The sequence below is a fragment of the Bacillus rossius genome, chromosome 18 (genome assembly GCF_032445375.1).
Source record: "Bacillus rossius redtenbacheri isolate Brsri chromosome 18, Brsri_v3, whole genome shotgun sequence".
NCBI classification, from domain to species: Eukaryota; Metazoa; Arthropoda; class Insecta; order Phasmatodea; family Bacillidae; genus Bacillus; species Bacillus rossius.
In genome coordinates, this window is record NC_086345.1 from 9,930,115 (window position 1) to 9,952,540 (window position 22,426).

Genomic DNA, 22,426 nt, shown 5'->3' on the forward strand with positions numbered 1-22,426 from the left:
TGCATTACAATGCCGAAAATTAAAACTTCCCAAATTACTAAAAAACAACAAAATATACATGTCAGAACACAATGCACAGACACTAAATTCTCACACATATATGAACAAAAAGACAACGAAAAAAGACGACAGCAAAGAGAGAAAGATAAAAGAGAAAGAAAAGAGAGTATGTCCAATAATGCCTATAGTGGTTACAGTTATGTTGTATCTGCAACTACTGACGCCACTCCCGCTGCCTGGTTAAGTTTTAATTAAATGTTAGTGTTCGAAAGGGACCTAAGGGGTTCTAGCGGGGTTCGGCCTCGTGGCTGCAGGCAGGAGTGCGCCGTGATGCGGAACTTTCCTGGGCTGTTCAGGCCACCCAGGACGCCTTGTAAATGACTAGTAAACGGATTACAAAACACTGCACTTTATTCAGCATTGGTACACTGATTGGTCCCGGTACTGGCCGCGTCCGTTGTCGGACCGCTGTGACACACGTGGCTAGGAATGCGAACGGTGCGCGGGGCCAGGATAGGTTGCAAACAGATATCAACGGGCTGAACCGGTGGACACTCGTCCCTATGGAAGGCTCAACAAAAAGTCACGGAATTGATGTTGTAACGACTTATGCAGACACGTTAACATATAGAGAAAAACCCGTGTTCAGGGTGGTATGCAGTCTAGCCTGCGACGGAATGTTAATGACTTTGAATTTACGTAATAACGCCAGCGGGCGACGAACACGCTAAGTCTCTTGAATTAGGAAGCTAGTCACTTAAAAATACACGTTACACTTTGCACAATTAAAATCGAGAAAGTTAAGAGACGAAAGTTAGTCAGTATTATTCTCAACACTTATTACGTAGGAAACTTCGACGATAACAATTAATTGGCTAATGAGCCGAAAATTGCGTACCACTACTACGCGGTCCTTAAACTGGACATGGAATTACGTATGAAAATAAAGTTCCCTATTGGGAAGAATTTAATAAATTAAGAGCCGCACGAGATATCGTGCGACTGGGTTGGGGTCGGCGCCGAGCTGAATAAACGATTTACAAAAACTTACACTATTGCTGAAATGTTGAAGAGAGGCTAAAGTTGATGGCCCGACGTGCGCGGAGCGTCCGACCCCTGCGAGCTCCAGACGGTAACTGAGCGCGAGACCGCCCTGCGGCCTCGCGCCTAAACGCGTGGAACGCAGGAAAACCGACCTGGCCAGTTTTGGACTTGAAGACAAGTTACACGACATATGCTTATAAGACAATTAGGCATAATTACCCTTACATGAATATTGTTTTAAATTGTTATTAATTTAGTTGTTTTAATTTTGACAAAATAATTATGTGATTAATTAGGCGCATTGCCACACCCGGCCGGGCGCTGTCGTCGCTTCGGTGTTCGTTGCGGCGCACTTTCTCACACTTCGCGGTTACCACGCTCGGGCATGTACGATGCACTTGGGGGCAAGTGCTGTTGTGGCATAACGACCTTTGCGGACCAGAGGGAGCACCGGCGGTTGGCGTCACTACATTGCCTATACATATTCTGGTCAGAATAAGTAATGGTTCCTCCCAAAAGCCCGAGAGGCCCATTAAATATCCTGCGCGAAACAAATATAATATAGTATTTTTTTTTTTACTCGGCATTAGTTCCATTATCATTTGCCAGTGCATTGATTGCCAGAGTCATCATATTCATTGCCAGAGCCATCATAACTATTGCCATCATCCATTATAGCCATGCGGGAGCATATGTATGACATCATCCATGATCATTCTTTTGTCGTCCATCCAGGAAAGTGCCAGCTTGTTGGTTGTTTCTGTGTATACTTCATGATGATGTGATCTAATATTATTAACGTTGACTCTCATGATCTTCTGTTTCATCAGTACGTCCATGTAATCACTAAATGTTATTATATTTATCACGACACATTTCTGTACTCCCTTCGCTCTCTTTGTTTCCTTTCCTGCGGACTTGTAGGCATACATTTTGGCTATCAGCTCAACAAACTCACTCATAATATTACCTCCACACTCATCTTTAAACTTCCCCACCACCTTTTTGTTTGTGATGGAGTAGCATGGATGAGTGGGAGGGTAGGCACTTGTATCGAATTCTGCCAGTAACTGAGGGTCTGAGGCCAGGCCCATGTAGAAGTCGGCTGTCTTTATCTCATAAATAAAGAAGTATGTATCCATACATACCAATTCAATATTGTCTTTGTATTTATTCTTCATGATGTCATAATGAAATCTGTACATTAGGCTCTTGGACAGTTTGACAGATCGCCGTGAAAGTTGGCACATCAAAGTTTTTTTCACAGAGGATTTTATGCTATCCTTTTTCTTGTAACTCAGCGCTAGATGGCACTGCAACAGATAAACTTCTAAACTGTTCAACCGATTGCCATGGGTAAACAGAAAATCTTAGGTCATAGACACACAAAATACAAACAGCAATTGTGTGTCATTTCTCTATGTCATATAGAGCTATCCACTTTGCTCTAACTCGCGGACAATATATCACCCTGTGTATAGCCCGAGCAATGCCAGGTACTACAGCTAGTATAATATGAAAGCTACTATCTAACAGTAGGGCTAGAAACTACTTCAGAAAAATATATCCCAGTCTTGGCAATTAGAGTTTCTCCCCCATGCCCTGTGCTGTGTTGTTAGCATATAGGGACTAGTAGGATTTGCTTCCTAGACTTTGCTTCTGTGAGTTGCAGTCAGATCAAGGGCACCATACACTATGTAACATAGTGTTTAAACTCCCTTAAATAACTTGCCATGTTTTCCAAATTACAGTGACGACAGTCGTCGTACCCTCCCAGATACAGAGGCCGTACCTGGCCACCGACGCGGGCCTGAGGGGGCCTATTTTCCCCCCCAGTGAACCCCAGTGTGTGCGGCGGCCAGGGACGCACCCGCGTGCGCCCTAGCATGCCAACGAGTGTTTTTTCTATGTGACTTTATCTTTTATTTCAGTGTGTATATATTTGTAAACGATTAAGGGATTTGAATGTGTGTAATTAACTTATTTTATTTATTATTCATTGTGCAAGTTCGCTGTGTAATTAATGTCTCGTGTATGTCTTTGTAAATAATTCAATAACTTTTTCTGAAGTGTTTCGCCGTAGTATGTAATTGCAGCCTGGCGCGCCGCGGGACGGAGCTCTCTCCCACGCCGGCCGATTTTCCCCTCCCTCCCCGCCACCCGCGGGCGCCGGCCCGCGGGCGAGCGGGGAGAGGCAGTCGCGTCCTGGTCTCGAGCGGAGACAGACGTGTTCGTTGCTCCGCGAGCCGCGCACGTTGCGCTCGGGATTGAACGTTCGCTCAGTCCGCAGTCGGTCACGGCAGCTGAGCTGCCACCGCGAATCAGCTTAGCATTGTTAACTTACGAGTCATCGGGAGACGTGTCTAGCGGGCAGTTTCTACAACGCGAACGTGGTGCTACGAGTCTCTGAACTTTTCGCCGTCCACGGAACATTACGTAACGGGCCGCGTATGTACAGCGTTCCGTCTTCGGGCCCTTTCTCACTGGGTCAGCCTAGCATTAATAAACTTTACGATTCGCGCCGAAACGTATTTGAGAACCGCCCCGTCATCAGGGAGTCCGTGTCGCCGTGGTAGGGCACTTGTTCCGCGACGGTTCCGCCAGGCTGCGGCAGGACTTTATAAGCGTTAATAAAAGACGGCTCGTGAAATTCGTTAATGCCGTGTTCTGCTTGCGACAACCTACCAACATTCCTCGCAATCACTTCACTCTCCCTCCAGGTCCCGCCTTTCCCGGTCCCGGCCACGTTGGCCTGGACCCACACCTCTCCGACGAGGGCAGTACGGGCATAACAGGACATTTATTTCAACGGGAAAACGGGGACCTGAAGCCGAGGGACGTCATTTGGCGCCCAACTAGTGTGGCCGTAAGCATACGCAAGCGCACGCAAGCGCACGCAAGCGCACGCAAGCGCGCAGGTGCAGGACAGAACGGAAGCAGGTGCGGCTGCGCGGCGTGGGAGCGGCTCGAATTCGAGACGTCGCGCCGGCGCGCCGGCGGGAGATAACGCAGCGCGGGAACGGCGCGAACACGAGACGTTTCGGCGAGAGATAGCGCGTCGTGGGGGACAGAAATACAAGACGGCGGTGCAGCGGTATCCCGGACTGAAGATAACGCGCTGGGGAGGATCGTATTGTATTACTGGGGGAGATTGTGTTCACGATCCGCGGATCAGTAGCACAGGAGGACAGGATGGCGTGGAAACAGGCGGGACAAGAAAGATACGATCTAATCAGTTTCGAAACGGACTTGTGTGAGGAGGGAGACTCCGCGAAAATGGACGTAAAAAACGAGGTTTGCGGGTCCGGCGGCGCGGCCGAGGGCGCAAACAGCACGGACAGCACAGTTGAGGACAGTAAACGGGAACAGGGGGACAGGCACGCGGACGCAGATGGGCCGGTAGTGCGGTACGTGAGCACGCAGTTTGAGTTGCCAGAGTTTGCGGGGAAAGACAACGAAGACCCGCGGGAGTTTTTGCGGGAGTGTGAACACCTCCTAAAACTGTACGAAGTGCGACGGGCGGAGTGGACGCCGCGAGTGGCGGGACAGCTCCGCGGCGAGGCAAGGAACTGGTGGTCAATGGCCGGGAGTTTTGATACCGAGTGGGGACATTTTGTGCGCCAAGTCAAAACTAGGTTTGATAACGATCAGGCGCGGGCAATGTGTTTGCGGACATTTTATTGCCGAAACCAGGAGGAGGACGAGAGTGCAGAGCAGTTCATTTACGAGAAGTTACGCATGTTCCGCCGATTGGGGACAAGTGGGGACGTGAGTGCGGCGTTGCCAACCATTGTCGAACAATTGCTGCCAGAGTTTCGCCCCTTCATGAGGACGGCTGCTGGTCGTGACACGGAGGAGTTCGTGGCCCTCGCCCGCGTGATCGAACGTGACATGTCGCAGTGGAGGACGGCACTCAGGGGCGCGAGAGCTCCCCGTGCTCGCTCGGGGCCGCGAGGGGTCACCGTCACAGAGGTCACGGACAGTGACTTGACCGTGGTGAGCTACGCCGGCGGCGCGGGACCGCGCAGGACAACAGACCGCGGTGGCACCAGGGAACGCCCGGAACCAGCTGCGACAGGAGGAGGACGTCACGAGCGGACAGATACGAGAGAGAGGGACGAACGTCCGCCGCGATGCCGTTTTTGCCCGGACGCGTACCATTGGCATCGCCTCTGCCCCACCAGAGCCGCGTGGGAGGAGGCGCGCGAAGGCAACACGTCGCAGGCGGGAAACGCAGGACCGGGGGCGGAGGGACAACTGGGTGCCGCTCCCCGGCCCGCCAGCCACCGGCAGTCCCAGTAACTGACAGAACACGTCGACCACCACCGGCGCCTACCGCACTAACGTCCTGTATGCCGCCGGGAAGCAGGGGACAACGGGACTACTCCTCATCAGCTGTCCCCATGCCGAGGCAACTGCGGGGACAGCTGACTGCCGGCGCCACCACCGCGGCCCTGAGGCCGGGTATACCAGGGCCGGACCAGCCGCCTCGTCGACACGCCGTCGACGGGGTGGACAACCAGAGCGTCAGCGCAGGCATCCCGCCGGCCACCTCCGTGCAGGGACAGCTGACTGCCGGCGCCACCACCGCGGCCCTGAGGCCGGTTATACCAGGGCCGGACCAGCCGCCTCGTCGACACGCCGTCGACGGGGTGGACAATCAGAGCATCAGCGCAGGCGTCCCGCCGGCCATCTCCGGGCAGGGACAGCTGACTGCCGGCGCCACCACCGCGGCCCTGAGGCCGGGTGTACCAGGGCCGGACCAGCCGCCTCGTCGACACGCCGTCGACGGGGTGGACAATCAGAGCATCAGCGCAGGCATCCCGCCGACCATCTCCGGGCAGGGACAGCTGACTGCCGGCGCCACCACCGCGGCCCTGAGGCCGGGTATACCAGGGCCGGACCAGCCGCCTCGTCGATACGCCGTCGACGGGGCGGACAACCAGAGCATCAGCGCAGGCATCCCGCCGGCCATCTCCGTGCAGGGACAGCTGACTGCCGGCGCCACCGCCGCGGCCCTGAGGCCGGTTATACCAGGGCCGGACCAGCCGCCTCGTCGACCTGTCGTCGACGAGGTGGACCACCGGAACGTCAACACGTCGGCGCCGGAGCGAGCCGCGGACCTCGCCGCGAGTTCCCCACGCCCGGACGGCCAGGTGGCCGGGGGCGGTGGGGGACAGACGACTGCACAGCTGGGGCAGGTCGGCCCCGAGGAGCCGGAGCTGCTGCGAATTCCTGTCCGCGCTAACGGGCGGGAGATGCTGGCCCTGGTGGACACCGCCGCCAGCCGAACCTACATCGCGGCCCACCTGGTGGGAGCGGAGGCAGTGACACCGCGGAGGGAGCTGGTGCAGCTGGCCACCAGGGATGCCGTCGTTGCAGCAGGGGGCATCACTCAGGTAACAATGAGCATCGTTGGTCACGTTAGCCACGTCGAGGCCTGGGTGGTCCCCGAGCTCCGCGAGGGGCTGATTCTGGGGGTCCCATGGCTGCACGAGGTCGACGCCACCGTGGAAGTACGAGCTGGCCGGATGCACTTCGGCACCCAGGGGCGCTGGACGGTGTACGGCGTGCACCAGGTTCCCCCCAGTCCCCCTCAGTCAGTCATTCGCCTAGAAGACCTTCAGCACGGTGTTCCAGAGGAGTACGTCGATGTCATCAACCATGTCCTCACCTCTCAGGCACAGGTATTTGCGGCCGCGGACCGGCTACGACGGACAAACGTGACGGAGCACCGGATACCGATGGTACCGCACCGCCCTCCCTTTGAGAAGGTATACGGATTTGGCATCCGGGAACGGGAGGCCATACAGACTCAAATTGACGAGATGTTACGTGACGGGGTAGTGGAACCCAGCACCTCCCCGTATAACTCACGGGTGGTGCTGGCCACCAAGAAAGACGGAAGTCTACGCTTTTGCGTAAACTTCAAGGCGATAAACAAACTGACCATTCCCGCCCCGCCCCCGCAGATCAATATCACAGACGCACTGGCAGGACTGGGGGACGCCACTATTTTCACGACACTAGACTTAAAATCAGGCTACTGGCAGGTGCCGGTATGTCTGGAGGACCGCCCTAAGACGGCATTTACGGCACCAGACGGTCGACGTTACCAGTTCTGCGCCATGCCGTTTGGTCTCATGGACGCCCCTGCCACGTTCCAGGCCCTGATGGTACGTGTTCTGGATGGGTACATTGGTGAGTTCGCCAGTGCCTATCTGGACGACGTTATCATCTGGTCCAGGACGTGGGAGGAACACGCGCACCATCTGGCATTGGTGCTAGAACGTATGGCCAGACACGGACTGACGTGCGCCCCAAAGAAATGCCACATTGGGGCCACGGAAATAGAGTTCCTAGGACACATAGTGACGGCGGAGGGGTGCCGCCCCCGACCTGAGCAGTTGGAGCTAATAGAGGGAAAGGGGGCACCGAAGACCAGGAAGCAGCTCCAGAAGCTGCTGGGGCTGCTCAACTGGCTGCGGTCCTTCGTCCCCGACTTCGCCACGGTGACGGCCCCGATGACGGACCTACTGTCGCCGAAGACTAAGTTCCGGTGGACCCCCGCCGCGGACGAGGCCTTGCGACAGGTGAAGCGCCGGTTCAGGAACTGTCACACGCTCTCACGCCTGGTGCCCAGCCGCCCCATCTTCATCCAGACGGATGCGAGTCAGGAGGGGATGGGGGCGGTGTTGTACCAGATGGATGACCGGGGCGAGAGGCGCGTGATCGAGTACGCCAGCGCCAAGTTTGGGCAGGCTGAGCGGAAGTATCACGTGAATGAGCAAGAGTGCCTTGCGGTGGTCTGGGCCCTACAGAGGTACCGTCACCACGTCGAGGGCCGCTCATTCACGCTGAGAACCGACAGCCAATGCCTCCGCTGGTTGGACTCCGCTCAGGGCCGGAAGTCTAAGTTCACTCGGTGGGCCATGCTGATCCAGGAATTCTCGTTCACGGTCGAGCACATTCCTGGACGTGAAAATCAGTTGGCCGACGAGTTGTCCCGGAATCCGGACCCTGAGAATGAGTTCCACGACGACCAGGGCTGGGAGGAAGTGCTCCTCCCTGAGCGTGAGCGCGGGGTAGAGGACTCGGTGCCGCGACCGTGCGCGTTGTACGCGCTGACAAGCCCCACTGCTCCTGCACCTGACGCGCGACCCGAGACTATGACTGACCTGCTGGCGTGGGTCCACGCGGCGCAACTCCGGGACCCCGACACCCGGACCCGACTGACAGAGTGTGGGGAGGGGGTGATACCGGGCTGCCGGAGCCTGAACGGGGCGCTCCAGACCAGGGGGGCTCACAGGTCGAGCGGGTGGCGGACCCACGTGCCGCCCGAGGCCAGGCGCTGGGTCCTGAGCTACCTGCATGACCACCCCCTGGCGGGACACCCGGGCGCGGAGCAGACGCTGCGTGAGGTCAGACGGACGTTCCGCTGGCCTGGCGACGCGGCAGAAGTAAGACGCTACGTGCGGGCCTGCCTGCGTTGCCAGGAGCGGAAGTCCAGGCGACCCGACGGCAAGGAGCAGCAGGTCCCACGACGGCCCCGGAATCCCTTCCACACTGTGGCGGTGGATATTATGGGGCCGTATCCTCGCACGTCCCGTGGTCGGCGATTCATTGTTGTGGTCACGGATGTCTTCACCCGCTGGGCGGAGGCGTTCGCAGTACCAAACGTGAAGGCCGGCACCGTGATTGCCCTGCTCGAGCGCGAGTTCTTCCCGCGATACGGGTACCCCGCGGTCCTGCTGACGGACAACGGGGTGCAGTTCACGGGGAGAAGCTGGCGAGTGTCCTGCGCGGGTTGGGGGGTGGAGCATCACACGACGCCCACCTACCATCCGCGCGCGAATCCGACCGAAAGGCGGAATCAGGACATTAAAACTCAGCTGCGCATCCGGTTGGACGAGGACCACACCAAGTGGGACCTGCACCTGCCGACGCTGCTGTTTTGCCTGCGCCGTCGGACGAACGCGGTCACGGGCCATTCCCCCGCTGAACTGGTGCAGGGCCGGAACCTCGCCCTGCCCGGGGAAGCGCGCGCAACCCCCGACTTGCACAACATGACCACGGACGATCTGCGCGAAGACGCCCGACGTCGCCAAGCTGACTACCTGACTAGACGTACGCCGCAGACGCACCAGCCCCCAGCACGACTAGAGCCTGGCCAGCAGGTGTTTGTTAAGTGTCATCACCTGTCGGCTGGCGAGCGGGGCTTTTGCGCCAGTCTGGCTCCTAAGTGGGCGGGGCCACAGGAGATCGTAGACAGACTGGGCACCACCTCGTACCTCGTGCGTCGCGCCGACGGACGGACAACTAAGGTGCACAGGGACGACATTCGACTGATAGGCGACCCGCACGACGAGTACGACCACGACGACAGCGGACCAGTGGACGGTGACGAGGCCGAGGATGACGTCACCGAAGGTGTACTGGCCGACCTCGGCGCCCCTGTGGTGGTACCGCCGGAGCCGGACCTGGGACGTCGACGGGGACACGCCCACCCCAGGTCACTGCGGGGGGTTGGCAGGGACGTTGACAGGGACGACGACACACGGGACGGGACCGATGACAACGTCGCAGTAGGAGTCCTGGTCGACCTCGATGACCCCGTGGTGACGCCACCGGAACCGGATCAGGGACGTCGACGGGGACACGCCTACCCCGGGTCACGGCGAGTGGCAGGCGAGAACGCTGACGGGGACGGTGACACACGGGACAGGACCGATGACAACGTCGCAGTAGGAGTCCTGGTCGACCTCGGTGACCCCGTGGTGACGCCACCGGAGCCGGATCAGGGACGTCGACGAGGACACGCCCACCCCAAGTCACTGCGGGGGGTTGGCAGGAACGTTGACAGGGACGACGACACACGGGACGGGACCGATGACAACGTCGCAGTAGGAGTCCTGGTCGACCTCGATGACCCCGTGGTGACGCCACCGGAACCGGATCAGGGACGTCGACGGGGACACGCCTACCCCGGGTCACGGCGAGTGGCAGGCGAGAACGCTGACGGGGACGGTGACACACGGGACAGGACCGATGACAACGTCGCAGTAGGAGTCCTGGTCGACCTCGGTGACCCCGTGGTGACGCCACCGGAGCCGGATCAGGGACGTCGACGAGGACACGCCCACCCCAAGTCACTGCGGGGGGTTGGCAGGAACGTTGACAGGGACGACGACACCTGGGGCACGACACATGGACGGGCCCCCACGACGACACCGACTCAGCCTCCTACGGGGGGACAGCAAAAGGGGAACGGTGGTTGGCAACTGGCAAGAGGGGGCGGGGAACGGACGCCCGTCAGAAGGGGCGGAAGGGGTCCGCGTGGCGCAAGCATGGCAGAGCTGGAGCGCTTTGTGGACCGGGTGCTCCCGCCTGATGACGTCAGCGCCTACGCCAACGACACTGATGGACCGCTCATCGAGGACGTAACACATGACAACACTGCTCAGGGCGACCTGGTCGACCTGAGTGAACCAGTGGTGACGTTGCCGGAGCCTACCCAGAGACGTGGACGGAGGTACGTCCACTCCTGGGAACGGCGGGTGACGGGGACGGACGTGAGCAAGGACGTGACAGACGGGGTAACGGTCCGGCTCCTCAGTGGGGAGGGCGATGTCGACAGGGCCCAGCAGGTGGTCCTGGACTTGCCTTCCGGGGAGCCGAGGATGACCGCTCACGCGGGGAGGGGACCGGCGTTGCGCCGGTCCACGCGTGAGAAGACGGCCCCCCACTACCTCCGGGACTACGAGTGGGGGAGTCAGCGCAAACCCCGCGACGTAAGACAAACGACCGACGGGGGGTTACGCTGCAGCGTGATGCAGCTCCTGCCCCAGTTTGCCCGACCCGGACGGAATGACGTGACGAGCTCCGACGACCAGACAAGTGGCCGGACGCGGACGCAGCTGCCGGTCTAGGTCGGCGTCGGGGGCCAGGACGGCCTCGGGAGAGGGGGGGCATATGACGACAGTCGTCGTACCCTCCCAGATACAGAGGCCGTACCTGGCCACCGACGCGGGCCTGAGGGGGCCTATTTTCCCCCCCAGTGAACCCCAGTGTGTGCGGCGGCCAGGGACGCACCCGCGTGCGCCCTAGCATGCCAACGAGTGTTTTTTCTATGTGACTTTATCTTTTATTTCAGTGTGTATATATTTGTAAACGATTAAGGGATTTGAATGTGTGTAATTAACTTATTTTATTTATTATTCATTGTGCAAGTTCGCTGTGTAATTAATGTCTCGTGTATGTCTTTGTAAATAATTCAATAACTTTTTCTGAAGTGTTTCGCCGTAGTATGTAATTGCAGCCTGGCGCGCCGCGGGACGGAGCTCTCTCCCACGCCGGCCGATTTTCCCCTCCCTCCCCGCCACCCGCGGGCGCCGGCCCGCGGGCGAGCGGGGAGAGGCAGTCGCGTCCTGGTCTCGAGCGGAGACAGACGTGTTCGTTGCTCCGCGAGCCGCGCACGTTGCGCTCGGGATTGAACGTTCGCTCAGTCCGCAGTCGGTCACGGCAGCTGAGCTGCCACCGCGAATCAGCTTAGCATTGTTAACTTACGAGTCATCGGGAGACGTGTCTAGCGGGCAGTTTCTACAACGCGAACGTGGTGCTACGAGTCTCTGAACTTTTCGCCGTCCACGGAACATTACGTAACGGGCCGCGTATGTACAGCGTTCCGTCTTCGGGCCCTTTCTCACTGGGTCAGCCTAGCATTAATAAACTTTACGATTCGCGCCGAAACGTATTTGAGAACCGCCCCGTCATCAGGGAGTCCGTGTCGCCGTGGTAGGGCACTTGTTCCGCGACGGTTCCGCCAGGCTGCGGCAGGACTTTATAAGCGTTAATAAAAGACGGCTCGTGAAATTCGTTAATGCCGTGTTCTGCTTGCGACAACCTACCAACATTCCTCGCAATCACTTCACTCTCCCTCCAGGTCCCGCCTTTCCCGGTCCCGGCCACGTTGGCCTGGACCCACACCTCTCCGACGAGGGCAGTACGGGCATAACAGGACATTTATTTCAACGGGAAAACGGGGACCTGAAGCCGAGGGACGTCAACAGTTTAGCACTGCCCTTAAAATTTCTGTTCCAGCATAATTTTTTTCCATTGAGATTCCTATGTTTACTTTGTAAATGGTTATATTATTCAGTCATGATGAAGCTGCTATTTTTTTTATTGTGCTTAAATGCTTTGAAACCCTTCTTGACTTATCTCGCTTGCTTTGTGAAATGCACTAGGCCATTCGCTCTACTTTTTTACCTAGTGGTGGCTAGTTCTACACAGTGGTATCACAAGGCCACCGATAGTGGGTGGACATGCACAGACACACACTTGTCGTACTAGCGGATATCACCCCCCATGCAATGCTTGTCCAAGCTCAGTACTAGGGTCGGGGTTCAGGCCTTGTGGCGGGGGGGAAAAAACTCCTATCCGCACTACCAGTAAAAGTTTGTAGATTCGGGTACAATTTTTTAATTAACTCCTCACACAGTCTCTTTACATGGGGCTACCAGAGGCACGACACCCGTGCACCCGCGGAGTGATGCTCGGCTACACGTGTTTCGGTGGGCAGGCGCCTAGTGCGGGCTGCCCCCGTGGTCTAGTGATACGTTCGTAAGATAGACTAGCTATTGCCCCCTCTCGTTGATAGTCGGTATTAAGTTACGTTAATCTGTTGGCGACTGAGGCGTTATGTCCGTCACGCTGCTGTGGTGACACAGAAACCCTTATTTACAATTATGACTATTTATAGATATGATTCGCGATGTACCACACGTAATCCTGAATCTACGTCGCCCTCGGCAGTCTACTTGTGTAAGTCTCGCAAGTCCTGAACTCGTCTCAGCGGCCAATTGTCACTTGGGCCTGACGAATAAATCCCTGATTGTGCTAAATAGTTCGCTGGAGTCCCCAATTATCACGCTAGGTCTCACCAGTCTCAGCTCTCCGATCCACTCCTCTGCGCATGTCCGCGTCGTCCTGCGGCCAGATGCCCACTGCCTCCCCTGTCGCGCATCGCCCCTCGTCCGCCCGTCCTTCCCCCACCCCCGACACACGCAGCACTCGGGTGCTTCCGGGTGTTGGCCTCGGCTTCGTCGCCCGGTGGGAAATGTACAAATATTCGACATATTTATGAAAAACATCTAATTATTATTACAAACAAAATATTACATAAATAACACTAGAGTTGATTACATATAGATATGTTCATGTTGTCCCGTCGTAATGTATTATTAAACAAATAAACACAATAACACTCAACACACTGCGTTGGCCAGGGGTGGATCAGGGGTTGGCACAGCATAACGGTCTCTATGAGCAGGGGAGACACTTGGGTCGACATCACAGTCTCATGCCTGTCCTGGGAAGGGGGTCATGCTGTCATTGGAAGTGATCTTGGGCATAAGCCACTTACTGGCAAGTGGGCACACGTGGTCCTCCTCATCCCATGGGAGGACCTGAGGAGTGCAACCAGATGCATGGCAGAGCTTATGAGAGCACCCAGCGACAGCAAGTGGCAGGCTGTAATCCTGCATCATTTCCACCGGCATTGGGCTTGTGGCATTATTTAAATGGCAGGGGACACAAAAAGCAGCACTTCGGGAAAGTGTTGGTCTCATCAGGTATAGTAATCTCCGAGTTGTATGCACAGCTGGGTTTTCAAGACTGGTTCCTGTGCTCAGTGAAGCTGGCCCTTGGGAGGTAGGTGGACGTTGTGTGGTGGTCAATGTGTCAGCTGCAGCAACATTCCTTACTCATCTTCCCTGCAAACTGATTTGACAACAGTCTGGGTCTAAGATAAATTACAATTTGGTTTTAAATACTTGGCCCTAGGGGTAAACCTTACTAGGGGTGTATGGGGTGATTGGAGACAGCCAATCACGCAAATTAATAATCAGACTCAGCTTCTAGTCGCAAATCCCCGTAAAAACTAATTTGACTTCGTTGATGCTTGCTGTTTAATGAGTGACTTAAACATTAAAACATCTATCTGTTGTCGGTCAGTCCGTAAGTGGTTAACATGGAGCATGGTCACGTGAAGTGAAATATAGCTTATTGGGTTAGTCCTAGTACCATAAAACATCCCGGGGACACTTAGTGAGTATTAGAAGAAAAAGGTGATGTATAATAATTATCAGACTAAAAATATCAATACATACCACAAGTTGATGTTCACCATGGGACAAACACATCCGCCCTTTGTCGCGGCCTGAAAAACTGTTTTGAAGTGATGGCCCTAGCAGAACATACTGTCCAAAGAAGAGTTTTTCTCCAGTGTGTATAAGAGATTGCCAATTCTGATTACTAGACTTGCTATTCTTAGCATAACTTACTGTCCAAAGAATGTTTTTTTTCCATAAAGGCATAGAGAATTACAATTACAATATTAACTTCTCGGGTACACGTGACTTTAATACTTCGTTTGCTCTACGTTTTCCTCTTCGACACAGACCCCAGGAAGCCAGCTCTTCTGTTTTTAAAAAAATATACATTATCTTAGTGGTAATACTGATAAACATCTTGATGTGTACGTTACTTTTAGCTGCTTCGTGAAAAACCTGGCAGCTACACATAACTTTCATAACCGTGTGCCATGGCAGCCGGCACGTCTGTTTTAAAAAACACTCAAGCCCTACTTATATATTATGTTTATAGACAACGTTTTACCACTATTATAGTCATTTTTATTTAGCTACAATAGAAAATTTTTTAATACAATTATTTTTAATAAGAGGCCTTGGGTAGGTTCCAGGATTTTCCCAGTTACCCTGCTGTGGTGTAATGATGCTGTATGGTGGAGTGTTTGATATCATACACACTAATTAGTTACAAAAAACATTGAACAAAGTTTTCCGGCCATAATAAATTGACGTCGACCGGGGCTACGCCCTCCCTAAGCCCGATGTGCCTCTCGCCGTCGCCACCCCTCTCCTCCCACAACCACCCTCTATTTCAAACCACCCGCCCCGTGTGCAGGTGGTGTGCGTGTGAGCCTTGGCCCTGCAAGAGGCAGTAGCTTCAGTGCCACGTTCCCGTAAAAACTTAATTAAAATAATAAGTAATTGTAATGCAAACCTTTTAATTTTTTTTTTAAATTCCTAAGTGTTTACGTTTTAAGTTGTAGATAGTAAGGACGGTGCAGCGCCCCAGGCGGGCAACCCCAGAACTACCCGCAACTACTTTTTTGAACTTTAACGAATAAATTAAAAATAAGTTAAGTTTGGTAATGATAAAACACTGTGGTCAGTTTTTGCTTAATGTTTAAGAGGGTTTTTCATGTTAATATGTTACCAGGTGTCCACCTGGTAACATAACGGGAACTTAACGCTTACCGGCGGCCATGATGCCCTGGCCTCGTCAGTCAGCTTCCGTTCGCCGCCCGGAGTAGAAGGCCTGCGCGAGCCTCGTCGACTTCAATATTTTATTTTCACTGATCTGTTAACATCCGTCGCTCCATAATTATTTCGTTAACCTTTTTCTTTTCCTCGAGGTCTACCCCGGGAGGATGGCTCTTTAACGTAATTATTTATATCCAGTTGGATATTTTATTTCTTAATACATAACGAACTTTCGAGGCCAGGCCACGAGGTGACCTGGTCAGCCTTTAAGCCGGGGTAATATTCCTGTTGCCATGTTATTTCAGTGTATCAGTGAAGAGCTCTTTTCATGTAATTAATTATGTATCATTTTATTTCTTTGTGCCGCTCGACATCAATAAAGAGTTTTTCCTAGACTTCTGTGAGTTTCACTGAGCAGCCGCATGCGGAATCTTCTGAGTCCCGAGGCGTGTGGGACGCCAAGAGCCCACTAGTGCTACTGCGCAAAGGGGGAGTCGAGCCTAGTCCCCACACGGGTCACGTCACGGCCCCGAGCGAGGAGTCTACGGCCGGGTCCACGTGCCCCTACACGTGGTGGCGCCCAAGTTACGCAATTTCAATCAATCCGGAAAAAAAACCCGAACGACAAAATAACTAGAATAGAAAAATTATAGAAAAAAAGTTAATCAAAAATAGCTAAATAACCTGGTCTCAAGTGCACATACGCTGTAGGATCAGACCATGCTACTAGAATACGCTGCACAACACGTCTCTCGTTTTTATTAATGACTCTCCTACATTGCTCTACTACTGCGGGGAACCCACCATGCAGTTAGGCACCACATGCAAGCAGTACAACAAACAGCAACACTGCTCACCTGGGTACCACGGATATGGATCTCCTCGGACTAGTCGTTAATGCTAAGGGGAACAGGCCGACTGACAAGCAGCTAGAGGCCATTATCAACAAAAAACCCCCGCTTAACGGAAACAGCTTCAGCTGTTCCTGGGACTGGCTAACTGGTTGCGTGCATCTATCCCGGAGTTCTTGGTAGTGGCGGCAACTTTGACAGAACAGCTGTCTCCGTTAAGGCCCTTCCTATGGAGCACAGACGCACAGTGTACCTTTGGCAAGTTGAGAAGCTGATTCCAGCGATGACAGCTGCTAGCCCGGCTGGATACAAACCAACAGCTGATAGTACAGACGGACGCAAGTCAAGAGGGCATAGACACCACCCTGTTAAAGCTTGGTGACAACGAGCATAGGATTATAGAATACGCTAATGAGATGTTTGGTGAGGTGAAGCAGAGGTACAGAATGAACGAGCGTGAATGCCTAGTCATGATGTGGGCCTTTAGATAATACCGACTGCACCTAGAGGGTACCAGTACGTGTTGAGGACGGACAGTCAGTGCCTCAAGTGGCTGGTGATCATGCGGGTACGACGGTCCAAACTTACGCGTTGGGTCATATTACACCAGGCACTAGAATATGTCGTGGAAAACGTACCAGGGAAGCAGAACAAGCTAGCCGAAGAATTATCCCGGAACCCTGACACATGATGACCGCACGTGATGATGCGGAGTGGGAGGAGTTGTTACCACCTAATAGCAGAAGTGCCACCACCGATACAAACGTGTATACACTGAGTGCAACTCTGGCGATCAACAACGTCACCCCACCCACTCTCCCTCCAGGCGCAGAGCCGTTCAACTCACAGATGCGGGCACACAAGAGCTTGTACGCCGCTGTGGCGAAAGGGCATGCGAGGGCTACCGGACAGTAGACGGGTGTTTACCAGCATGACCTGCGTGGAGTGATGGACCATGGCACACTTTTACACCCAGTGTGATGCCGCACAAAGTTTTAAACATGCTGGACGTAAGCAAACTCGCCGGGCATCCATGTACAGACCAGACCATGCATGGCATCTGCAAACTGTTCTACTGGCCAGGGTTAAACAAATTTGTCAGAAACAAAGTACGTAGCTGTAGACACTGTCAGTGGCACAAGACTCGTCGGTCTGATGGGAGCACACAGCAAGTACCGAGATGGCCTACAGAACCTTTTTACTCAGTCGTGCTAGACCTGATTGACCCGTACCCACATTCCACACAGGAGAAGAGGTTCCTACCGGTTGTGATAGACGTGTACACACACTGGGTAGAGGCGTTCCTGCTGACCAACCCCAAAGCGGGCACGATCGCGCGGGTATTGGAAGCAGAGCTTTTCCCGAGGTGGGCGTATCCTCAGGTTATTTTATCTGACAATGCCACACAGTTTTTCAGACGCAAATGGAACCAACAGTGCGAGAAGTGGCGAGTTCAGCTGTGTACTACATCTGCGTACACCCGCGCGCCAACCCTACAGAGAGATGCAACAGAAAAATAACATACAATTGTGTTTGAGTCTTTCAGACCACACACAGTGGGATTCACACATACCGGAAATAATGTACTGTATCAGGCGGAGGGTAAAAGCTGCGACGGGCGAGACACCAGCGATACTGGTTCAAGGGCGTAACCTCCCCTTGCCCGGGCAATACCACGTACAACAACACCAACAACCCGAAGACGAGGCGGAAGACCTCGACAGACGACTGAGGCAGTTAGCGGAGACCCACGATGCAAAGCGACAGAGACAGGCAGTAGATCAGTCGCAACGCACACCGGAAAATACAATGCCCACCACCGATGTTAACATCTTGACAACTTGTTCGCACAGCTACCGTCGCTCTCGGCAGGAACCTGCAAGTTCTGTGCAGAATTAGCTCCGAAGTGTATTGTTCCTGTGTCTGTGATACGAGCTGGTCCACTGTGATCGTAATAAAACTGCCCTCTGCCGCACAGCCAAGTACTACAAAAATAACATAAGAATCGCACACGAGGCGGGAGACGAACTGACGGAATAGGCTGCAGATGGTCACGGAACACTTCCGAGTCTGACGGATCGAGCAGAAGAGGGACTTGAGGAGAGGACAATAAATAAACCAGACACGCCAATGCGCGAATCACGGGGGGGGGGGGGGGGGGGGGGGGGGGGGGGGGGGGTTTTCAGGCCTACTACATCCATGCCGGCGTGACACTGAGGAGACGCAATTTCAAGGATTCCCGGAGATGGGAGAAGATATAGTCTCTATTCTCCTCTTAGCTGAGTTTTGGAATAAACAAAGCCTCTTATAAACAAACATTTTCACTGGCTACCGGCCGCCGCTCACATTATTTGTGCACAAAAAATAGTCCCTTGGTTACGGAAGTATTTTTACACTGCCTTTTTTATAACAATTGTTGTTATATAGCATTATAGCATTTCACCATTAATATCCAATACAGTTTAATGTGTCGGCAACTATTTACTTACAATTATGTTAGCAGACACTGTGTGTACAGTGTACAGTTGATGCTCGGCGCAACAGTTGTATTTCGGATTAGCACGTGCACGGTTTGTTATGGCTGACGCTGGACTGAGTTTTGTAAAGCACAGAACGGGAAAGCCTTTGAAAAGTGCACAGAAAACTATTGTGTTGAATGTTTTTAAAACATTTTCAGACAAATTTCCAGATTGTTGTGTGAACGATATCACGAGTTTAACTGCGGAATTTACGAGTGTTTCGAAGAGCAGTGTGCTTCGTGCAAGGAAAGAATTACAGGACACTGGGACATTAACAACTCCCGGGAAGAAAAGGAAACATGAGTATCCTGTTATCAAAACTTGTGATGATTTTGTGAAGACGGCTATTAGGCGTAAAGTGCATAGTTTTTTTTTCGCAAATGAACCACCTACACTGAAAAAAGTGCTACGGTGTGTTAACGACGACCCTGAAATTCCTAATTTCAGACGAACAACATTTTATAAAATGTTAAAACTTATCGGTTTTCAGTTCGTAAAGAGAAGCAAAACAAATGTCATGATTGATAGGGATGACATTTCACTATGGCAAAGAAATTATTTAAGCAAAATCCGTGGTTACCGACAACAAGGACGCCAAATATACTATTTAGATGAAAAGTGGGTGAATGAAGGGCATGCTACAAACAAGTCTCGGAAAGATTCTACAGTTAAGAAGAAAAGAGAAGCTTTTCTCTCAGGACTGTCTACAGGACTAAAAAAATTCAACAGGTAAGGTGCAGCGCCTTATATTGCTTCATATTGGTATCGACAGTGGTTTTGTGGAAAACAGTGAGTTAATTTTTTATTCAAAGAAATGTGGCGATTATCATGAAGAGATCAATCAATACTGACGTTTTCAGGGATTGGTTTGAAAAAAAAATTGCCAAAATTAGAACAGAACAGTGTTGTTGTTATGGACAATGTGTCCTATCACAGTGTAAAGTGTGATCATGTGCCAAATCATTCGTGGAGAAAACAAAATATTATCGAGTGGTTATAGTCAAAAAATATATCCTTCAGTGCAACGTCTGTAAAAGTGGAGTCCTGAATTTAGTTCATAAAGTACGTTCATCTTTTACTGCATATGAGATTGACAACATCGCCGAGAAAGCGGGGCACACTGTACTTAGGCTACCGCCGTATCATTACAACTTGAATCCAATCGAACTCGTGTGGAGTCAGATTAAAGGTTATGTGGTACGTAATAACAGAACATTCAAGCTAAGCGAGGTACGTTATTTGGTAGCCACAGCTTTGTCTCAGATTACGACAGTAGTGACGAAGATAGTGGTGGTAGGTCTGATTCAAGTCTGGAAGGGATAGCACCACTGCCAGATAGTGATTAGGTGAGTACCAAATCCAGGGTGTCTACCAAATCTAGTAAATGAAATTCCCTGATTTTTCCAGGTTTTCCAGGTCTAAAACTGAATTTTTCCAGGTTTTCTTTAACACAATTACGACATTCCACGAAACTGAAAAAACTGCATAACAATACATTGACGGGTTTCAAAGTATTTCAACTTACTTAAATTAGTAAAAACAATTACCTTCTTCCAGACGTGGCCAAAGTGACTCAATTGATGGCAAATAAAACATGCTGCTACAAATATTTCACACAATTACTTTTGCAAAAAACATTAGTAAAAGGAAGCTCCCGTCAATTTCGCAGTGACTCAACTTTTGCGTCTATCGCACTTGCTTCAGAACAAGCCAAATCCAACGCTCGAGCCTTCTTAAACTGCAATGCCTTGATGTCCTCTTCAACTCTTCTTTTTTCTGCCTTCTTCTTGTCTGCAGCTTCCTTTACTTTTTGTTTTGTTTGCAGGGCTTCCTTACGCCTACAACTAGCATTTCTTACATACTGTAACATGGACTTGTTGATATCAACATGCTCTACACCTCCAGAACGTTGAACATACACTTGTCTTTGTGCAATCAGTGTTTCTTCCTGCAAGTTTTCAGTCAGCAGATTAGAATTCACTGAAAATCCTCTTTCCAATGATGCATTTCCATGGAAAGTACCAACATCATCCTCACAAACTTTAGAAGGCCTGTTTTAGCAGCTACTGTATGTGCCTTAAGAATGAGCATCCACAGTGCTTCAGAATCTTGCGAGGAACATACCAACTGATATGATCACTCAATGTTATCAGCTTCTTGTCCTGATAGCCACCTGTTTCGAAGAAAACATTATAAACTGTACTTCACACGCTGTTTCCTCACACCCGAATTTAAAGCCACAGACGGACATAAGCAGGAAATTCCCTTGGTATGTTTGTACTTCAGGGGAATTTTGTCTTGAAGTTTTTTTACCATAATTTTTGGACCAGTCCTAACATCATTTTTCAGTAACAGGGCAGACTTTTCTGGTACTTTCTCTTTCTTGATGGCATGGCGTACTGCATAACCCAACTTTATTTTGTTAGCAGTCAATAGATTTTCCTGGTTATCTACATCCAATCGAGATACATTGCGTTTGTCCCTAAAGATCTTCAGTACCTCTGGTTTCACAAACTTTCCTGCCAAAGTTAATAAAATGTCTACCAGTGAATCATAGAGAAAAAGTGCCATGGGTGCTTCACTTTGGAACATTGTAAGAAACAATTCCAGCTCTGATGCTAAAGAGTGGAAGAATGTCAATTTTACTTCTAGAAGACTATCTTCAAGAGCACTTTTCACTACATTGAAAGAGACAGATGAAATAGAAACTTCACTAACAAATTTATTTGGGTGGGGTAACATTTTCATGGCACGCTCAGCAACTGCAATATTTTCTAACCATCTGATTGCACAAAATTTCTTGGGAAAAAGCTCTGATCCAGTTATTCTAATGTAATCTGCCCTCCATGCAGGTACATGCTTAAAGAAAAAGTAACTGTGCCTCAAAAAACTAACAACGTCCCATTGTGTAGCAGAAATTCCAGTTTTGAAAGCACCATGGACCGTATGAAGCCCACAGTTACCAATTTCTAGCAATTATGGCGAATCTTCACCAAAAGTGTCTGTGATACGTATTTTCAAAGCTAACAAAAATGCCCAGTTTACGATGGGAGCATCCATAGATACTTAAAATTAAATGCACCTGTCCGTATAATCCGAACGTGGGAAGCATATGCCACAGCACGTATGTCAGCAGGATAACAGACCATCTTGAACCAGTTTGTATCACGTGATTTGACGCCACTTCCGAATCCGAAAATGGACGTGGGGACTGTTCATTATTTGCCATTCAAAAATAAAAATGGGAGGGGATACACTTGATGCTACGTTAATGCAACCTGATCAATAAACAAAAAAAAAATTGCTAACTACAACCTACCAAACAAAAATTCCCTGATTTTTGAAAAAATTCCCTGATTTTTCCCTGATTATTTTCTGATTACAATATTCCCTGATTTTTCCAGGTTTTCCAGGTTTTCCAGGTCAGTAGACACCCTGCAAATCGTAACACTATCATATTGTTGTCTTACGTTACGGTGCTATTTTATCGATTATGCAAAAAATAAACAATGTTTGCTTTTGTGTCCTGAACGGTAATGGCACCATTTTCCTGTTATATATTACTTCTCCGTTATTTTATTAGCACCGACTGTACTGAAGTGTGTGTGTGTGTGTTGCAACTAGTGCTTAGTGCGCAAGATGAATTCAGCCTATTACTTGCTGA